Here is a 13,736-nt window from a genome sequence, read left to right as displayed (position 1 = left end):
ACATTCATGCATACATGCATACATACATACATATATGCATACATATATGCATACATACGTAATACATTCATACGTAATACATACATACATACATACATAATACATTCATACGTAATACATACATACATACATACATACATACATACATTCATGCATACATGCATACATACATACATATATGCATACATATATGCATACATACGTAATACATTCATACGTAATACATACATACATACATACATTCATGCATACATACATACATACATACATGCATACATACATACATACATACATACATACATACATTCATACATACATACATGCATACATACATACATACATACATACATTCATACATACATACATGCATACATACATACATACATACATACATACATACATGCATACATACATACATACATACATACATACATTCATACATACATACATGCATGCATACATACATACATACATACATACATACATGCATACATACATACATACATACATACATTCATACATACATACATGCATACATACATACATACATTCATACATACATACATACATACATACATACATGCATACATACATACATACATACATACATACATACATTCATACATACATACATGCATACATACATTCATACATACATACATTCATACATACATACATACATACATACATACATGCATGCATACATACATACATACATACATACATACATACATACATACATACATGCATACATACATACATACATACATTCATACATACATACATACATTCATACATTCATACATACATAATACATACATACATACATACATTCATACATTCATACATACATAATACATACATACATACATACATACATTCATACATACATAATACATACATACATACATACATACATTCATACATACATACATACATACATACATTCATTCATACATACATACATACATACATACATTCATACATGCATACATTCATACATACATACATACATACATGCATACATACATACATACATACATACATGCATACATACATACATACATACATGCATACATACATACATAATACATTCATACGTAATATATACATACATACATACATGCATACATACATACATACATACATACATACATACATACATACATTCATGCATACATACATACATACATACATACATGCATACATACATAATACATTCATACATACATAATACATACATACATACATACATACATTCATACATACATACATACATACATACATTCATGCATACATGCATACATACATACATACATACATACATACATTCATACATACATACATACATACATACATAATACATTCATACATACATAATACATACATACATACATACATACATTCATACATACATACATACATACATGCATACATACATACATACATACATACATACATTCATACATACATACATACATACATACATACATTCATGCATACATACATACATACATACATACATACATGCATACATACATAATACATTCATACATACATACACACATACATACATACATACATTCATGCATACATACATACATACATACATGCATACATACATACATACATACATATATTCATGCATACATACATACATACATAAATACATTCATGCATGCATACATAATACATTCATACATACATAATACATACATAAATACATTCATGCATACATACATAATACATTCATACATACATAATACATACATACATACATACATACATACATACATAATACATTCATACATACATAATACATACATACATACATACATACATTCATGCATACATACATACATACATGCATACATACATGCATATACATACATACACATACATACAAACATATATGCATATATATATGCATACATACATAATACATTCATATGTAATACATACATACATACATACATACATACATACATTCATGCATACATACATACATACATAATACATACATACGTAATACATACATACATACATTCATGCATACATACATACATACATACATAATACATTCATACGTAATACATACATACATACATACATACATACATAAATACATTCATGCATACATGCATACATACATGCATACATACATACATATATGCATACATATATGCATACATACGTAATACATTCATACGTAATACATACATACATACATACATTCATGCATACATACATACATACATACATACATTCATGCATACATACATACATACATACATAATACATTCATACGTAATACATACATACATACATACATACATACATACATTCATGCATACATGCATACATACATACATATATGCATACATATATGCATACATACGTAATACATTCATACGTAATACATACATACATACATACATTCATGCATACATACATACATACATACATGCATACATACATGCATACATACATACATACATACATACATATATGCATATATATATGCATACATACATACATGCATACATACATACATACATACATATATGCATATATATATATGCATACATACATACATACATGCATACATACATACATACATACATATATGCATATATATATGCATACATACATAATACATTCATATGTAATACATACATACATACATGCATACATACATACATACATACATACATACATGCATACATACATACATGCATGCATACATACATACATACATACATGCATACATATATGCATACATACATAATACATTCATGCATACATGCATACATGCATACATACATACATATATGCATACATACATAATACATTCATACGTAATACATACATACATACATACATACATACATGCATACATATGTACATACATACATTATCAGCACTGCCAGAATTACCCCCTTGAGATTGTTACCACTATACAGTAAATAAATAACATAAATGAATGTATATCAATAAATAAATAAATAAATGTAACAAATTTATTACCATAAATAAATGAATGTAATGTAAAAAATGTATTAAAATAAATAAATAAACTCTAACAAACAAACAAACTAAATGTATTAACATGAATGAATAAATGAATGAATATGTGGTTGATTGGTGTCTCACATGAAGCACAGGTTTGATGTTAACAATGAAAAACTCCAATAACAATTATTAAGTGAGTTTTAATTAGATTCATTAATAATTTTCAGTATTGAATGCTATATTTGTATTTATAATCAAAGAGCCTCTTGTTCTCAGAGACTGAGCTTGGTGCAGTGCAGTATGGGATTGCCGTCACCGTAAAGGATAAAATAGAAGGTCTTAATGCCTTAAAGTGCTGTCTAGGAAGGCGGTTCACTGGGTTTTGGAAACTGCATTAGAGCCGTCGACTCACTGCGGGCCTCTCGACTGCTCTACTTTCCATTAATGGTAACTGGAGCTAATCCGAAGTGCATGAAGGGTCAGGCGGTTAAACAGAGCACAACACGGATCCGACTGTAATCTCTGTCCTGCACGCAAGCTGAGAGAGAGAGAGACGAGTTCTGACTCAATCCTTCACATAAAGCTCTTGTCCTGTTGTGTGTGTGACGCAGAGGTCAGCGCGGGTCAGTTTAAAAAAACTGCTTGAAACACTGGTTAAACTACTTATTTCTTGTTCCATGGAAACCAATGGGAGTGAGTTTGACCCTCAACACAAAGCATCAATAAGAACAACAAACGTCTGTGTTCTGATGGATTATTCCTGATTTAAACGCAGAACAAACAGCTGAGCGCTCTCTATCTGGCATCTCGATATTGAATGACAGAGTCCGCGCAAGAAAGGTTACGTCCCGCTAGGTAATCTCAGCTAATGGAAACGCCTCGGGCTCGGCGAATCAATAAACTCCAGCTGCGTCGCCATCAGCCATCGGCGGCTTCCAGGAAAACGCTTTCTCTAGGAGAAGAGGATCCTACTGAGAACACAGGAGATTTTCCAATACTACAAAAATAAACAACTATGAGCTAACTGACCTCGGGCGGCCGAAGCGCATTATGTCACTCGTTACTGCAGCCATGTCATGAGCTCATAATGTTCAGTGCATTGAAAGGCTAAGATGTATTGAACAGGAGTCATTATTGCTGGACACACAGCAGTTAAGCACTGACCCAGTGACCCCGTGACCTCTCGTCTGATTCTGCTCATTCCTGACCGTACCTGGAGCTTTACTAATCACATTTAATCTCTAAGACTCTGTAAGACCAATCGATGGAGCTGTCAGTCACAGCAGATCTGAGTTACCGCGTATTTACTCTGGATTCTTGCGCTGTTGGCATTTCACAATGAGGTTTGAAGATGATTAGTCTATTTATTTTGCTATTATTATTATTTATTTTCTATATACATCATCATACCAACAAAACAACAACTCATTCCCAGATATAGTGTACTGAACAAAAATAAATAAATAAAATAAAAAATAAAATGTGAAAAACCAAAATATGAAGCTGTTTTCAACACTGATAATAATCATAAATGTTTCTTGAGTATCAAATCATCATATTAGAATGATTTCTGAAGGATCATGTGACACTGAAGACTGGAGTAATGATGCTGAAAATTCAGCTTTGATCACAGGAATAAATTACACTTTACTATATATTCACATAGAAAACAGCTGATTTACATTGTAATAATATTTCACAATTTTTACTGTATTTTTGATCAAATAAATTCAGCTTTGATCACAAGAATAAATTACATTTTACTATATATTCACATAAAAAACAGATGTTTTACTTTGTAATAATATTTCACAATTGTACTGTATTTTTGATCAAATAAATTCAGCCTTGATCACAGGAATAAATTACATTTTACTATATATTCACATAAAAGACAGATGTTTTACTTTGTAATAATATTTCAAAATTTTTACTGTATTTTTGATCAAATAAATTCAGCCTTGATCACAGGAATAAATTACACTTTACTATATATTCACATAGAAAACAGCTGTTTTACATTGGAATAATATTTCACAATTTTTACTGTATTTTTGATCAAATAAATTCAGTCTTAATCACAGGAATAAATTACACTTCACTATATGTTCACATAGAAAACAGCTGTTTTACATTGGAATAATATTTCACAATTTTTACTGTATTTTTGATCAAATAAATTCAGTCTTAATCACAGGAATAAATTACACTTTACTATATATTCACATAGAAAACAGCTGATTTACATTGTAATAATATTTCACAATTTTTACTGTATTTTTGATCAAATAAATGCAGCTTTGATCACAGGAATAAATTACATTTTACTATATATTCACACAGAAAACAAATGTTTTACTTTGTAATAATATTTCAAAATTTTTTACTGTATTTTTGACCAAATAATTCAGCTTTGATCACAGGAATAAATTACATTTTACTATATATTCACATAGAAAACAGCTGTTTTACATTGGAATAATATTTCACAATTTTTACTGTATTTTTGATCAAATAAATTCAGTCTTAATCACAGGAATAAATTACACTTTACTATATATTCACATAGAAAACAGCTGATTTACATTGTAATAATATTTCACAATTTTTACTGTATTTTTGATCAAATAAATGCAGCTTTGATCACAGGAATAAATTACATTTTACTATATATTCACATAGAAAACAAATGTTTTACTTTGTAATAATATTTCAAAATTTTTTTACTGTATTTTTGACCAAATAATTCAGCTTTGATCACAGGAATAAATTACATTTTACTATATAATAACTTAGAAAACAGATGTTTTACTTTGTAATAATATTTCACTATTTTTACTGTATTTTTGATCAAATAATGCAGCCTTATTTTCATTAACTAACTAATACTTATTTTCCCTCTTGCGTCCAAGTTGGCGTCAGTCCACTCAAAGCGAAATGAACCCATAACGATAAGACACAATGCACCATCCGATACCTTGTGAACGGAAGCCCTATCCAACTCCCTTTGTCCTGCAGCAAAGCATTCTGGGAGGTTTTGTGCTGGAAGTCGTCATTTGGAGGACGAGGGTCCAGGGATCTCGGCCAAGAGCGTCTGACAAGAAACATTTGTTTCTCATTTGGCCGGCGAGCTTGAATGAGTCGAGCGGATACTCGCATTTCTCTGGTTACAGGATCTGTCCCGTTTTGTTATGTTCCAAATGATGAAGAATTGGAGAGCGCACAAAAGCCAAACCCCAAACCGGGGCCATTACTTACTGAAAAAAGCGTCCGCACGGAGAGCTGCACGGTTTCAGGGCTCACAGCGGCCAACAAGACAATATTTAGTGGCAAAATCCTCAACAACAACGTTCTCTTTCATGTGAAGGAGCGAATAAACAATTCCTTAGAGAAGCAGCTAACAGGGAACGCTCTTCCAGTAACGTTGATAGAACATTTGTTCAAATGTATCTAGTCTTTACTGTTTTCAAAACATTGTTTATACATCATTCATCACTTTTTATGCATTACTACTTTTAGAAAAGTAACATTCCCATAAAGTTTGCAAAATAATAAAATTGGACTGTTCCCTTAAAGGATTAGTTTACTTCAGAATTAAAATCTCCTGATGTTCCTGTCTTTCTTTCTTCAGTGGAAAAGAAATGAAGGTTTTTGAGGAAATCATTCCAGGATTTTTCTCCATATAGTGGACTTCACTGGGGTTCAACGGGTTGAAGGTCCAAATGTCAGTTTCAGTGCAGCTTCAAAGAGCTCTACATGATCCCAGACGAGGAATAAGAGTCTTATCTAGAGAAACCATCGGACATTTTCTAAAAAAATAAACTTTATATACTTTTTAACCACAAATGCTCGTCTTGCACTGCTCTGTGATGCTCCACGCATGACGTAATCATGTTGGAAAGGTCACGCGTGACCCCAGTGAAGTCCACTATATAGAGAAAAATCCCAGAATGTTTTCCTCAAAAACCTTCATTACTTTTCAACTGAAGAAAGAAAAACATGAACATTTTGAATTTTTAGAGAACATTCAAAAAAATTTTCATCACCTAATGGGAACATTATCAAAGACAGCTAGGTGCGTTTGTTACGGCGTCACATGATTCACATCCCTCAGCCGCTGTGATTTCTGCACACATGTGCTCCATATGCACTCATGTTGATTGTGTTTGAGCAGTTGTTGATGATGGAAAAGCATGGAGCGGGAGGGAAGTGTGTTTCTTCGGACACATCTGGCTTCAATGAGCGATGCCTCCATCAGCGCTGCTGTTATAAACACTCCCGTTACAATCAACTATAGCAAAACTGGAGACTATGATAGAAATGTGTGTATTTGATGTGATTAATATCATCAGAATGATATTTTGCAAAGTAAAGAACATGCATTATTTTTTTTTTTTAGATAAATACCATTTAGGGTACACATAAAAAGAAGTGAAAAACATTTTTTTCACATTTTATAAATACATTTAAAACTAAAAACAAAAATGCGCTGAAAACATGTGAAATGTATTTGTAATGTAGATAAAGTTGGCCGGAAACACTCTTTTCTTCCCTGTTGTACCGAGTGAAACGCTTTGCAAACAAGAACAAATGTAGGGCTTGTGGAGTTGATTGGATGGTTGTGGTTTTCTATTGGTGGATCTCATGTGAGTGACAGGTTGCCCCGCCCTCGTCATCAGAGAAGAGAAGAGATTCTGATTTCATGGTGACTTTAAAATGTAACAACCTCATGTTCTTGTGGCACTGAATAAAATAATCACATGCTGGCAGCGTACACAGCTATGTTGATTATAATTAGGTGGTTTAGTGCATAACTAGTAGTGTAGCTGGAGGTCGACCATAACCACACTGTGAGCAATGAGATCCTACAAACTAGAAGCTCTCATTATAATCAACCATACAACACAACAGCAGACAGAGCTCCGCTGATTATAATGGAAGACGTGTGTTTGTCTCTCTCTCATTCATTTTTCTTCTCTTCTTTTTCTCTACACTTTCTATTTCTGTCTGTGTGTTGATATATTATGTGTTCCATCACTCTCTCTCTCTCTGTTATTATAACAAAGGTAAAGGAGAGAAACAGAGAGTGGGCGGGTGAGAGATGAATCCGTGTCAGTTACGCAACATGTTCCTCCTGCTCTGCTTTTTTTTTTTCGTCTGGGAAGAAAAAAAAGAGGCAATTACCGTCGGAGTCCCTGAGGCCTCGTCTCCCGTCCAATCAGAGCGCGGGACCACCACCATGACAACGGGTTACTAAGCAGAATCTCCTGACAGGAGGAACGTCGGTAGTGAGAAGATGAGCGACTCTTTCTCTTCATCAGTGAGGAAAACTGCGGTAGATGAATGCATTACATTAATATTCCGTATCTGAGGCGTGAATTATTAAATAACAATGGAAAACTAATTAGTTCTAAAAAAACAATCACAATCTTTTTTTTTTTTCATGTTTGTTTTCTAGGCTATTTCCAGTGGAGCTCGTGCAAACTTACTGTCTGATCTGAAAATAACACGGTCTAGTCAGCATCTCTCTCTGTGTTGCTCACAGAAAAGTCTTTGTTTTTGCTAATTATATTTTCGCTGGCACCTCGTCTTGAACCCAGGACCACCCATGAGCCCCAGAGTTTAAAGGCCCATAAGCGTGTGTAAGCAGCAGCTCTCAGACGGCTCAGTGGATTATAACAGTCTCCTGCAGGTGAGACGTGATTATCAACAGAAGAGGCCGTTTCCTAAAGAACACTCAGCAAACTGTGTGTGTGTGTGTGTCATTCAGACTCGTGTTTTTCCCTTCGACTGCGCTATAACTCGTGTGCTAGACGGACATATTTTACCATTGCGCTGGCATCTTTTTAATTGCACAAACACAACGGTTAAAGGGTTAGTTCACCCAAAAATGTAATTCTGTCATTAATTACTCTCCCTCATGTCGTTCCACACCCGTAAGACCTTCGTTCATCTTCAGAACACAAATTAAGATATTTTTGATGAAATCCGAGAGACTCGTCCATATAATCAACACTCTCAAGGTCCAGAAAGGAACTAAAGACATCGTTAAAACAGTCATGTGACTGCAGTGGTTCAGCCTTAATGTTATGAAGAGACGAGAATACCTTTTGTGCTCAAAAACAAAACAAAAATAACCACTTTATTCAACAATCTCTTCTCTTCTGTCATTATCTTACGCAGGTGACGCAGTAACACAGTGAAGCTTCCGTGATTACATCCGAACGCCGGCTCAGTATTGGCCAAAGCTGATCATGTGACACATGCGTGTGATACTAACACAGGAGTCGGCCAATAATGAGTCGTTCTGACGATGAACCTGGAAGCGCTGGACGTAAACAACGAATGAGAATGACACAGAAGAGAAGAGATTGTTGAATAAAGTGGTTATTTTTGTTTTGTTTTTGCGCACAAAAGGTATTCTTGTCTCTTCATAACATTAAGGTTGATCCACTGCAGTCACATGACTGTTTTAACGATGTCTTTAGTTCCTTTCTGGACCTTGAAAGTGTTGATTATATGGACGAGTCTCTCGGATTTCATCAAAAATATCTTGTGTTCTGAAGATGAATGAAGGTCTTACGGGTGTGGAACGACATGAGGGAGAGGAATTAATGACAGAATTACATTTTTGGGTGAACTAACCCTTTAAAGTTGTCCATCTAGTGCATGTTTTTGATAATTTATCGTTGCTTGGCAAAATCCAGTCAATCCAATAGGCATTTAATCGATCATGAGTTTCACGTCAGGAAAAGTTCCCCACACAGATTCAAGTCGATAAGGCAAATTCACCACACACCAACATCTCTACACTAACGACATCAGACAATGTTGCACGTGAAATGTCACTGAAATTTCACTAATGTGATATTTAAAGTCACTATGAACGCAAATTTGACAATTCTAATTTTTTATTTGCAGTGTTTATTTTTAATGATTTATCATTATTGTGTTAAATTCATGTTCTGGTAATCTTGAATCAGAATATCTTCTCTTCTTTGATGATGAGGGCGGGGCAACCTGTCACTCACATGAGATCCACCAATAGAAAACCACAACCATCCAATCAATTCCCCACAAACAAAATCAAGCCCCGCCCTACATTTGTTCTTGTTTGCGAAGCAGTTTCACTCAGATATACATCACAATAGGGAAGAAAAGACTATAATTTCATGCAACTTTCAGTCTTTTGAGTTATTATAAGAGGGATATCATTTTCTTCTGGGATATTTAATAATAATAAATCTTATTAAAACCAACCCAACAGACATTCAGAAGTGCAGATACAGCAGTGGTGTGTAAATGTTTATATGGAATGACACATGCAACTTTCCTCCCTGATTTAAATACGGCTCACAGGAACGTCGGCCAAATCCAGGTTTGTTTTGCTTCAGGCCGTTCAGGATCGAGTCACATTCCTGCGCGCCAGTGTTCGGCCAGCGCGCTTCGATCATTCCTCCTGACCTCCGACGGCTCCTGCCAAGCCAGCGAGCTGTAATTACTGGGGTGGAGGCGCTACTGCAAACTCTTTTTCCGGAAATCTCGGAATATCTTACCCACTTAACTGTATTTTGCTCAACACAACAAAAACAACAGCTCCGGAGGAAAATAACAGCTGGAATCAGTGCCATGAGTCTCAGACATTCAGCCATGATTATTCATCGTAGCACATGCCACAAACACATGGAAAAGATCTGCACAATATATATATCAAAGGGAAACTGGCCCGGCTGCGTTATTTTAAACATTTCAACCCTCGGGCTGGTTCTGTACTCGCCTATAAAGAACGTCAAGCGGTTTGAGAAGCGGTTGGGTAATTTAGACGGCGTATGTGATGTATTTCTGGTGAATGGAAACAGATGAAAGTTTCGGGGGAAAACATAGTTGTCATAGCAGTGCTGGATGTTTAAGTCATGAAAGGGAAGTTGCGCTCGTCTTTTCTTCCCCGTTGTGCCGTATATCCGAGAGAAACTGCTTCGCAAACAAGAACAAATGTAGGGCTTTTGCTGATTCAAGAAAACAATAATGATGTGCACCAATAAATCATTTATAATAAACACTGCTACATTCCATTAAAAAGCTTGGAAAGTTGGAGGTTCCTACCTGGAAAAGCGCAATAGAAGTCGGACACTTTCATCAATAGCATGCGTTCCTTCCGCAAGTTCTCGCTGCAAAAATTTGAAGAAAGATTGTCTAATTAGATGCAAAAAACTATCAATAGCGACATATGCATATGGATGAACCATTATTTTTTGAGAGTATCAGGAATTTGAATGGAACTTTAATGGAACGCAGCATAAGTTTTCATTAACCAATTGTTTCAGCCGGACAGAGGGGCGTTTCCTCATACGGCTGTCCTGATTGGTTCAGTCACATGGAACATCTCATGAGGCCGTGAGCGGCGCTGTTGCTGTGGTGATATTGTGTGTGAGAGAACAGGGCTCTCTTTGAAAGACTCAAGTGTGTGTGTGTGTGTGTGTGTCAGTGAGTTTACATTGCCTGGCTGCCATCAACCCACGGAGCGGATCTCGGAAAATTACTGGCTTACGGCTTTATAAACACACCGACTGAGAGTGACCTCCGAACAAACATGCTGTACAGTACAAGAACTCAATGAATCTATTTTAGGGCACATGCAGATCATGAGGTCCAAAATCTCTCAAAATCACAGAAGCGACAGCTCGGTTTACTGATGAAAACAACATTTTTCTGCAGTGAATAGAGTTTGACATTAAAACAAATGCAGTCTAACTTTTAGGTTTTGGAACAGTTTAGGATTCAGGTCTTGAATATCTCAAGCATCCTTCATCATGCAGCTCATAAATCCAAACTCTGACGGAACAAAACAACAGCAGAGTTACAGTCGCACAGAAGGGAGTTAAAAGTGAAGCTGTGGTTTAACAGTTAAGCACATGATTGCATGTGAAAATTATACTGCTGCCGCTGGGAAGGGAGGAACAGACGAGATGCACAACGCAGGGATGTGTGTGTGTGTGTGTGTGTGTGTGTGTGTGTGTGTGTGTGGTCTGCTGACAGAGGGGAATTCCAAACCTGGGATTAACTCCGGCTGATCGAGGGCCAGCAGGAAGGAATGCGTTACGGCGGGACACAGAATGTGTGTAATTATAAGACTCATGCTGGAGAAACACACACACACACACACACACACACACACACACACACACACACACACACACACACACACACAGTTCTTCAAAGCATGCAAAAATACATGTTACAAAACAACAACAACACAAACATTCCCATTCCTTGTGGCAAAATCCCAAATAGGCTATACACTTTTACTCTTTCAAAGCATTATATTTGACATCATGTTTTTTTGTAAAATATCAGTTAAATTATTTTAAAAATCTCTAGAATTCTCTGTAATTTTTCCTTTAAAACCCTTAAAATTTGCTGGTTTTTGAAATGTTTGCGATCATTTCCAGTTATTGAACTAAACTGAATCAACACTAAAGTGAACTGATCTGAATAATGAGACTATTGTCTTTGTAGAGCTGCTTTACAGTAGAATTGATCTCTGTTTGCATTATTGAATCTACTTTCCTGTTGATCACTGTGAAGCTGCTTTGAAACAGTCTGTATTGTATGAAGCGCAGTAGAAATAAAGCTGACTTGACTGAGATCTGGAACTCTAGAGGAACACATGTGAGATTACTGAGGTCTTTTTCTCAGGAGAAACATGTTTAATCTTTTTTATCATGACGAGAGGAAGGGTCAGTGGAAGCACTGCACTGGATTTGACTGGGATCAGATGGACAGCATATGCTTTTCCTCCGGATCCATCATCACCTCGTTTCCCAACGGCATGTTTGTGTAAATAATCATCAGCCGTTGAGTAATGCTGTTCCTCGTCACCTTGTTTACTAGGGAAGAGTGGTGTTCTCTGTGTGTGTGTGTGTGTGTGTGTGTGTGTGTGTGTGTGTATGTGTGTGTGGTTTGGGAGTGTCTGTTTTCACTCTTTCATCATCAAATCTTTTGTGTGAGCTGAGAAAGAGGATTTTTTTTTGAACAGTTTAAGCTCTGTCACAAATGATTTCCAGAAGTAAAAATACCATTTAGTGATGAAGTATAAACCATTATTAATGATGATGTGTCTCAGTAGACGACATTCAGTCAGTGTGACCTGAAAAGAGAAAACACTGTTACCATGGAAACACTGTTACCATGAATTTGCTTAGTAAAAAACTGAATGAACAGTTGATATTTATAGAATTATGAGCTTTAAATTCTTTACGAATGAGCTTTAAGAAGCAAACTATAGTTTATTTTATTGTACTTTATCTCTTTGTGTCTGTAGATCTTTAAATCTCCTCTTCAGCAGCTTTACACACAATAAACTTTAGAGTTTTATTCATATCTATAATCTGAAGGTTTATTCAATTATTATTCACCTGGTTTATAGAACATATAATTTTTATATATTTTTATATATATATATATTTATATTTTTATTATAAAATATATTTTTTGATGATACAAGTAACGTAACACATTACAAGTAACATGCATTACGCAATCAGATTACTTTTTGATATAACAAGTAACGCATTACAAGTAACGTGCATTACGCAATCAATACTTTTCGATGTAACGAGTAAAGTAACGCATTACAAGTAACGCATTACGCAATCAGATTACTTTTTGATATAACAAGTAACGCATTACAAGTAACGTGCATTACGCAATCAATACTTTTCGAT

The 13,736-nt window shown here is 35.0% G+C and overlaps 1 long non-coding RNA gene across 2 annotated transcripts in view; it reads right to left on the bottom strand.

The window, feature by feature from the left end:
• Nucleotides 1-13,348, bottom strand: part of LOC125257164 — a 19,308-nt gene extending 5,960 nt beyond the window's left edge. Inside the window, exons 1-4 of one of the 2 annotated variants that reach the window (XR_007182257.1) lie at nt 13,089-13,348; nt 12,064-12,149; nt 11,116-11,180; nt 8,197-8,342 (exon numbers count right to left, since the gene is read on the bottom strand). This is a non-coding gene — a long non-coding RNA (uncharacterized LOC125257164). Of the gene's footprint in view, nt 1-8,196; nt 8,343-11,115; nt 11,181-12,063 lie in introns of both variants that reach the window. The other variant, XR_007182256.1, reaches the window with a different exon arrangement.
• Between the last annotated feature and the right edge of the window lie 388 nt (nt 13,349-13,736).

The sequence above is a fragment of the Megalobrama amblycephala genome, linkage group LG21, assembly GCF_018812025.1.
Source record: "Megalobrama amblycephala isolate DHTTF-2021 linkage group LG21, ASM1881202v1, whole genome shotgun sequence".
In the NCBI taxonomy this organism is placed as follows: domain Eukaryota; kingdom Metazoa; phylum Chordata; class Actinopteri; order Cypriniformes; family Xenocyprididae; genus Megalobrama; species Megalobrama amblycephala.
The sequence above is the reverse complement of the archived record's forward strand: the minus strand, read 5'-3'. Positions and strand labels throughout refer to the sequence as shown.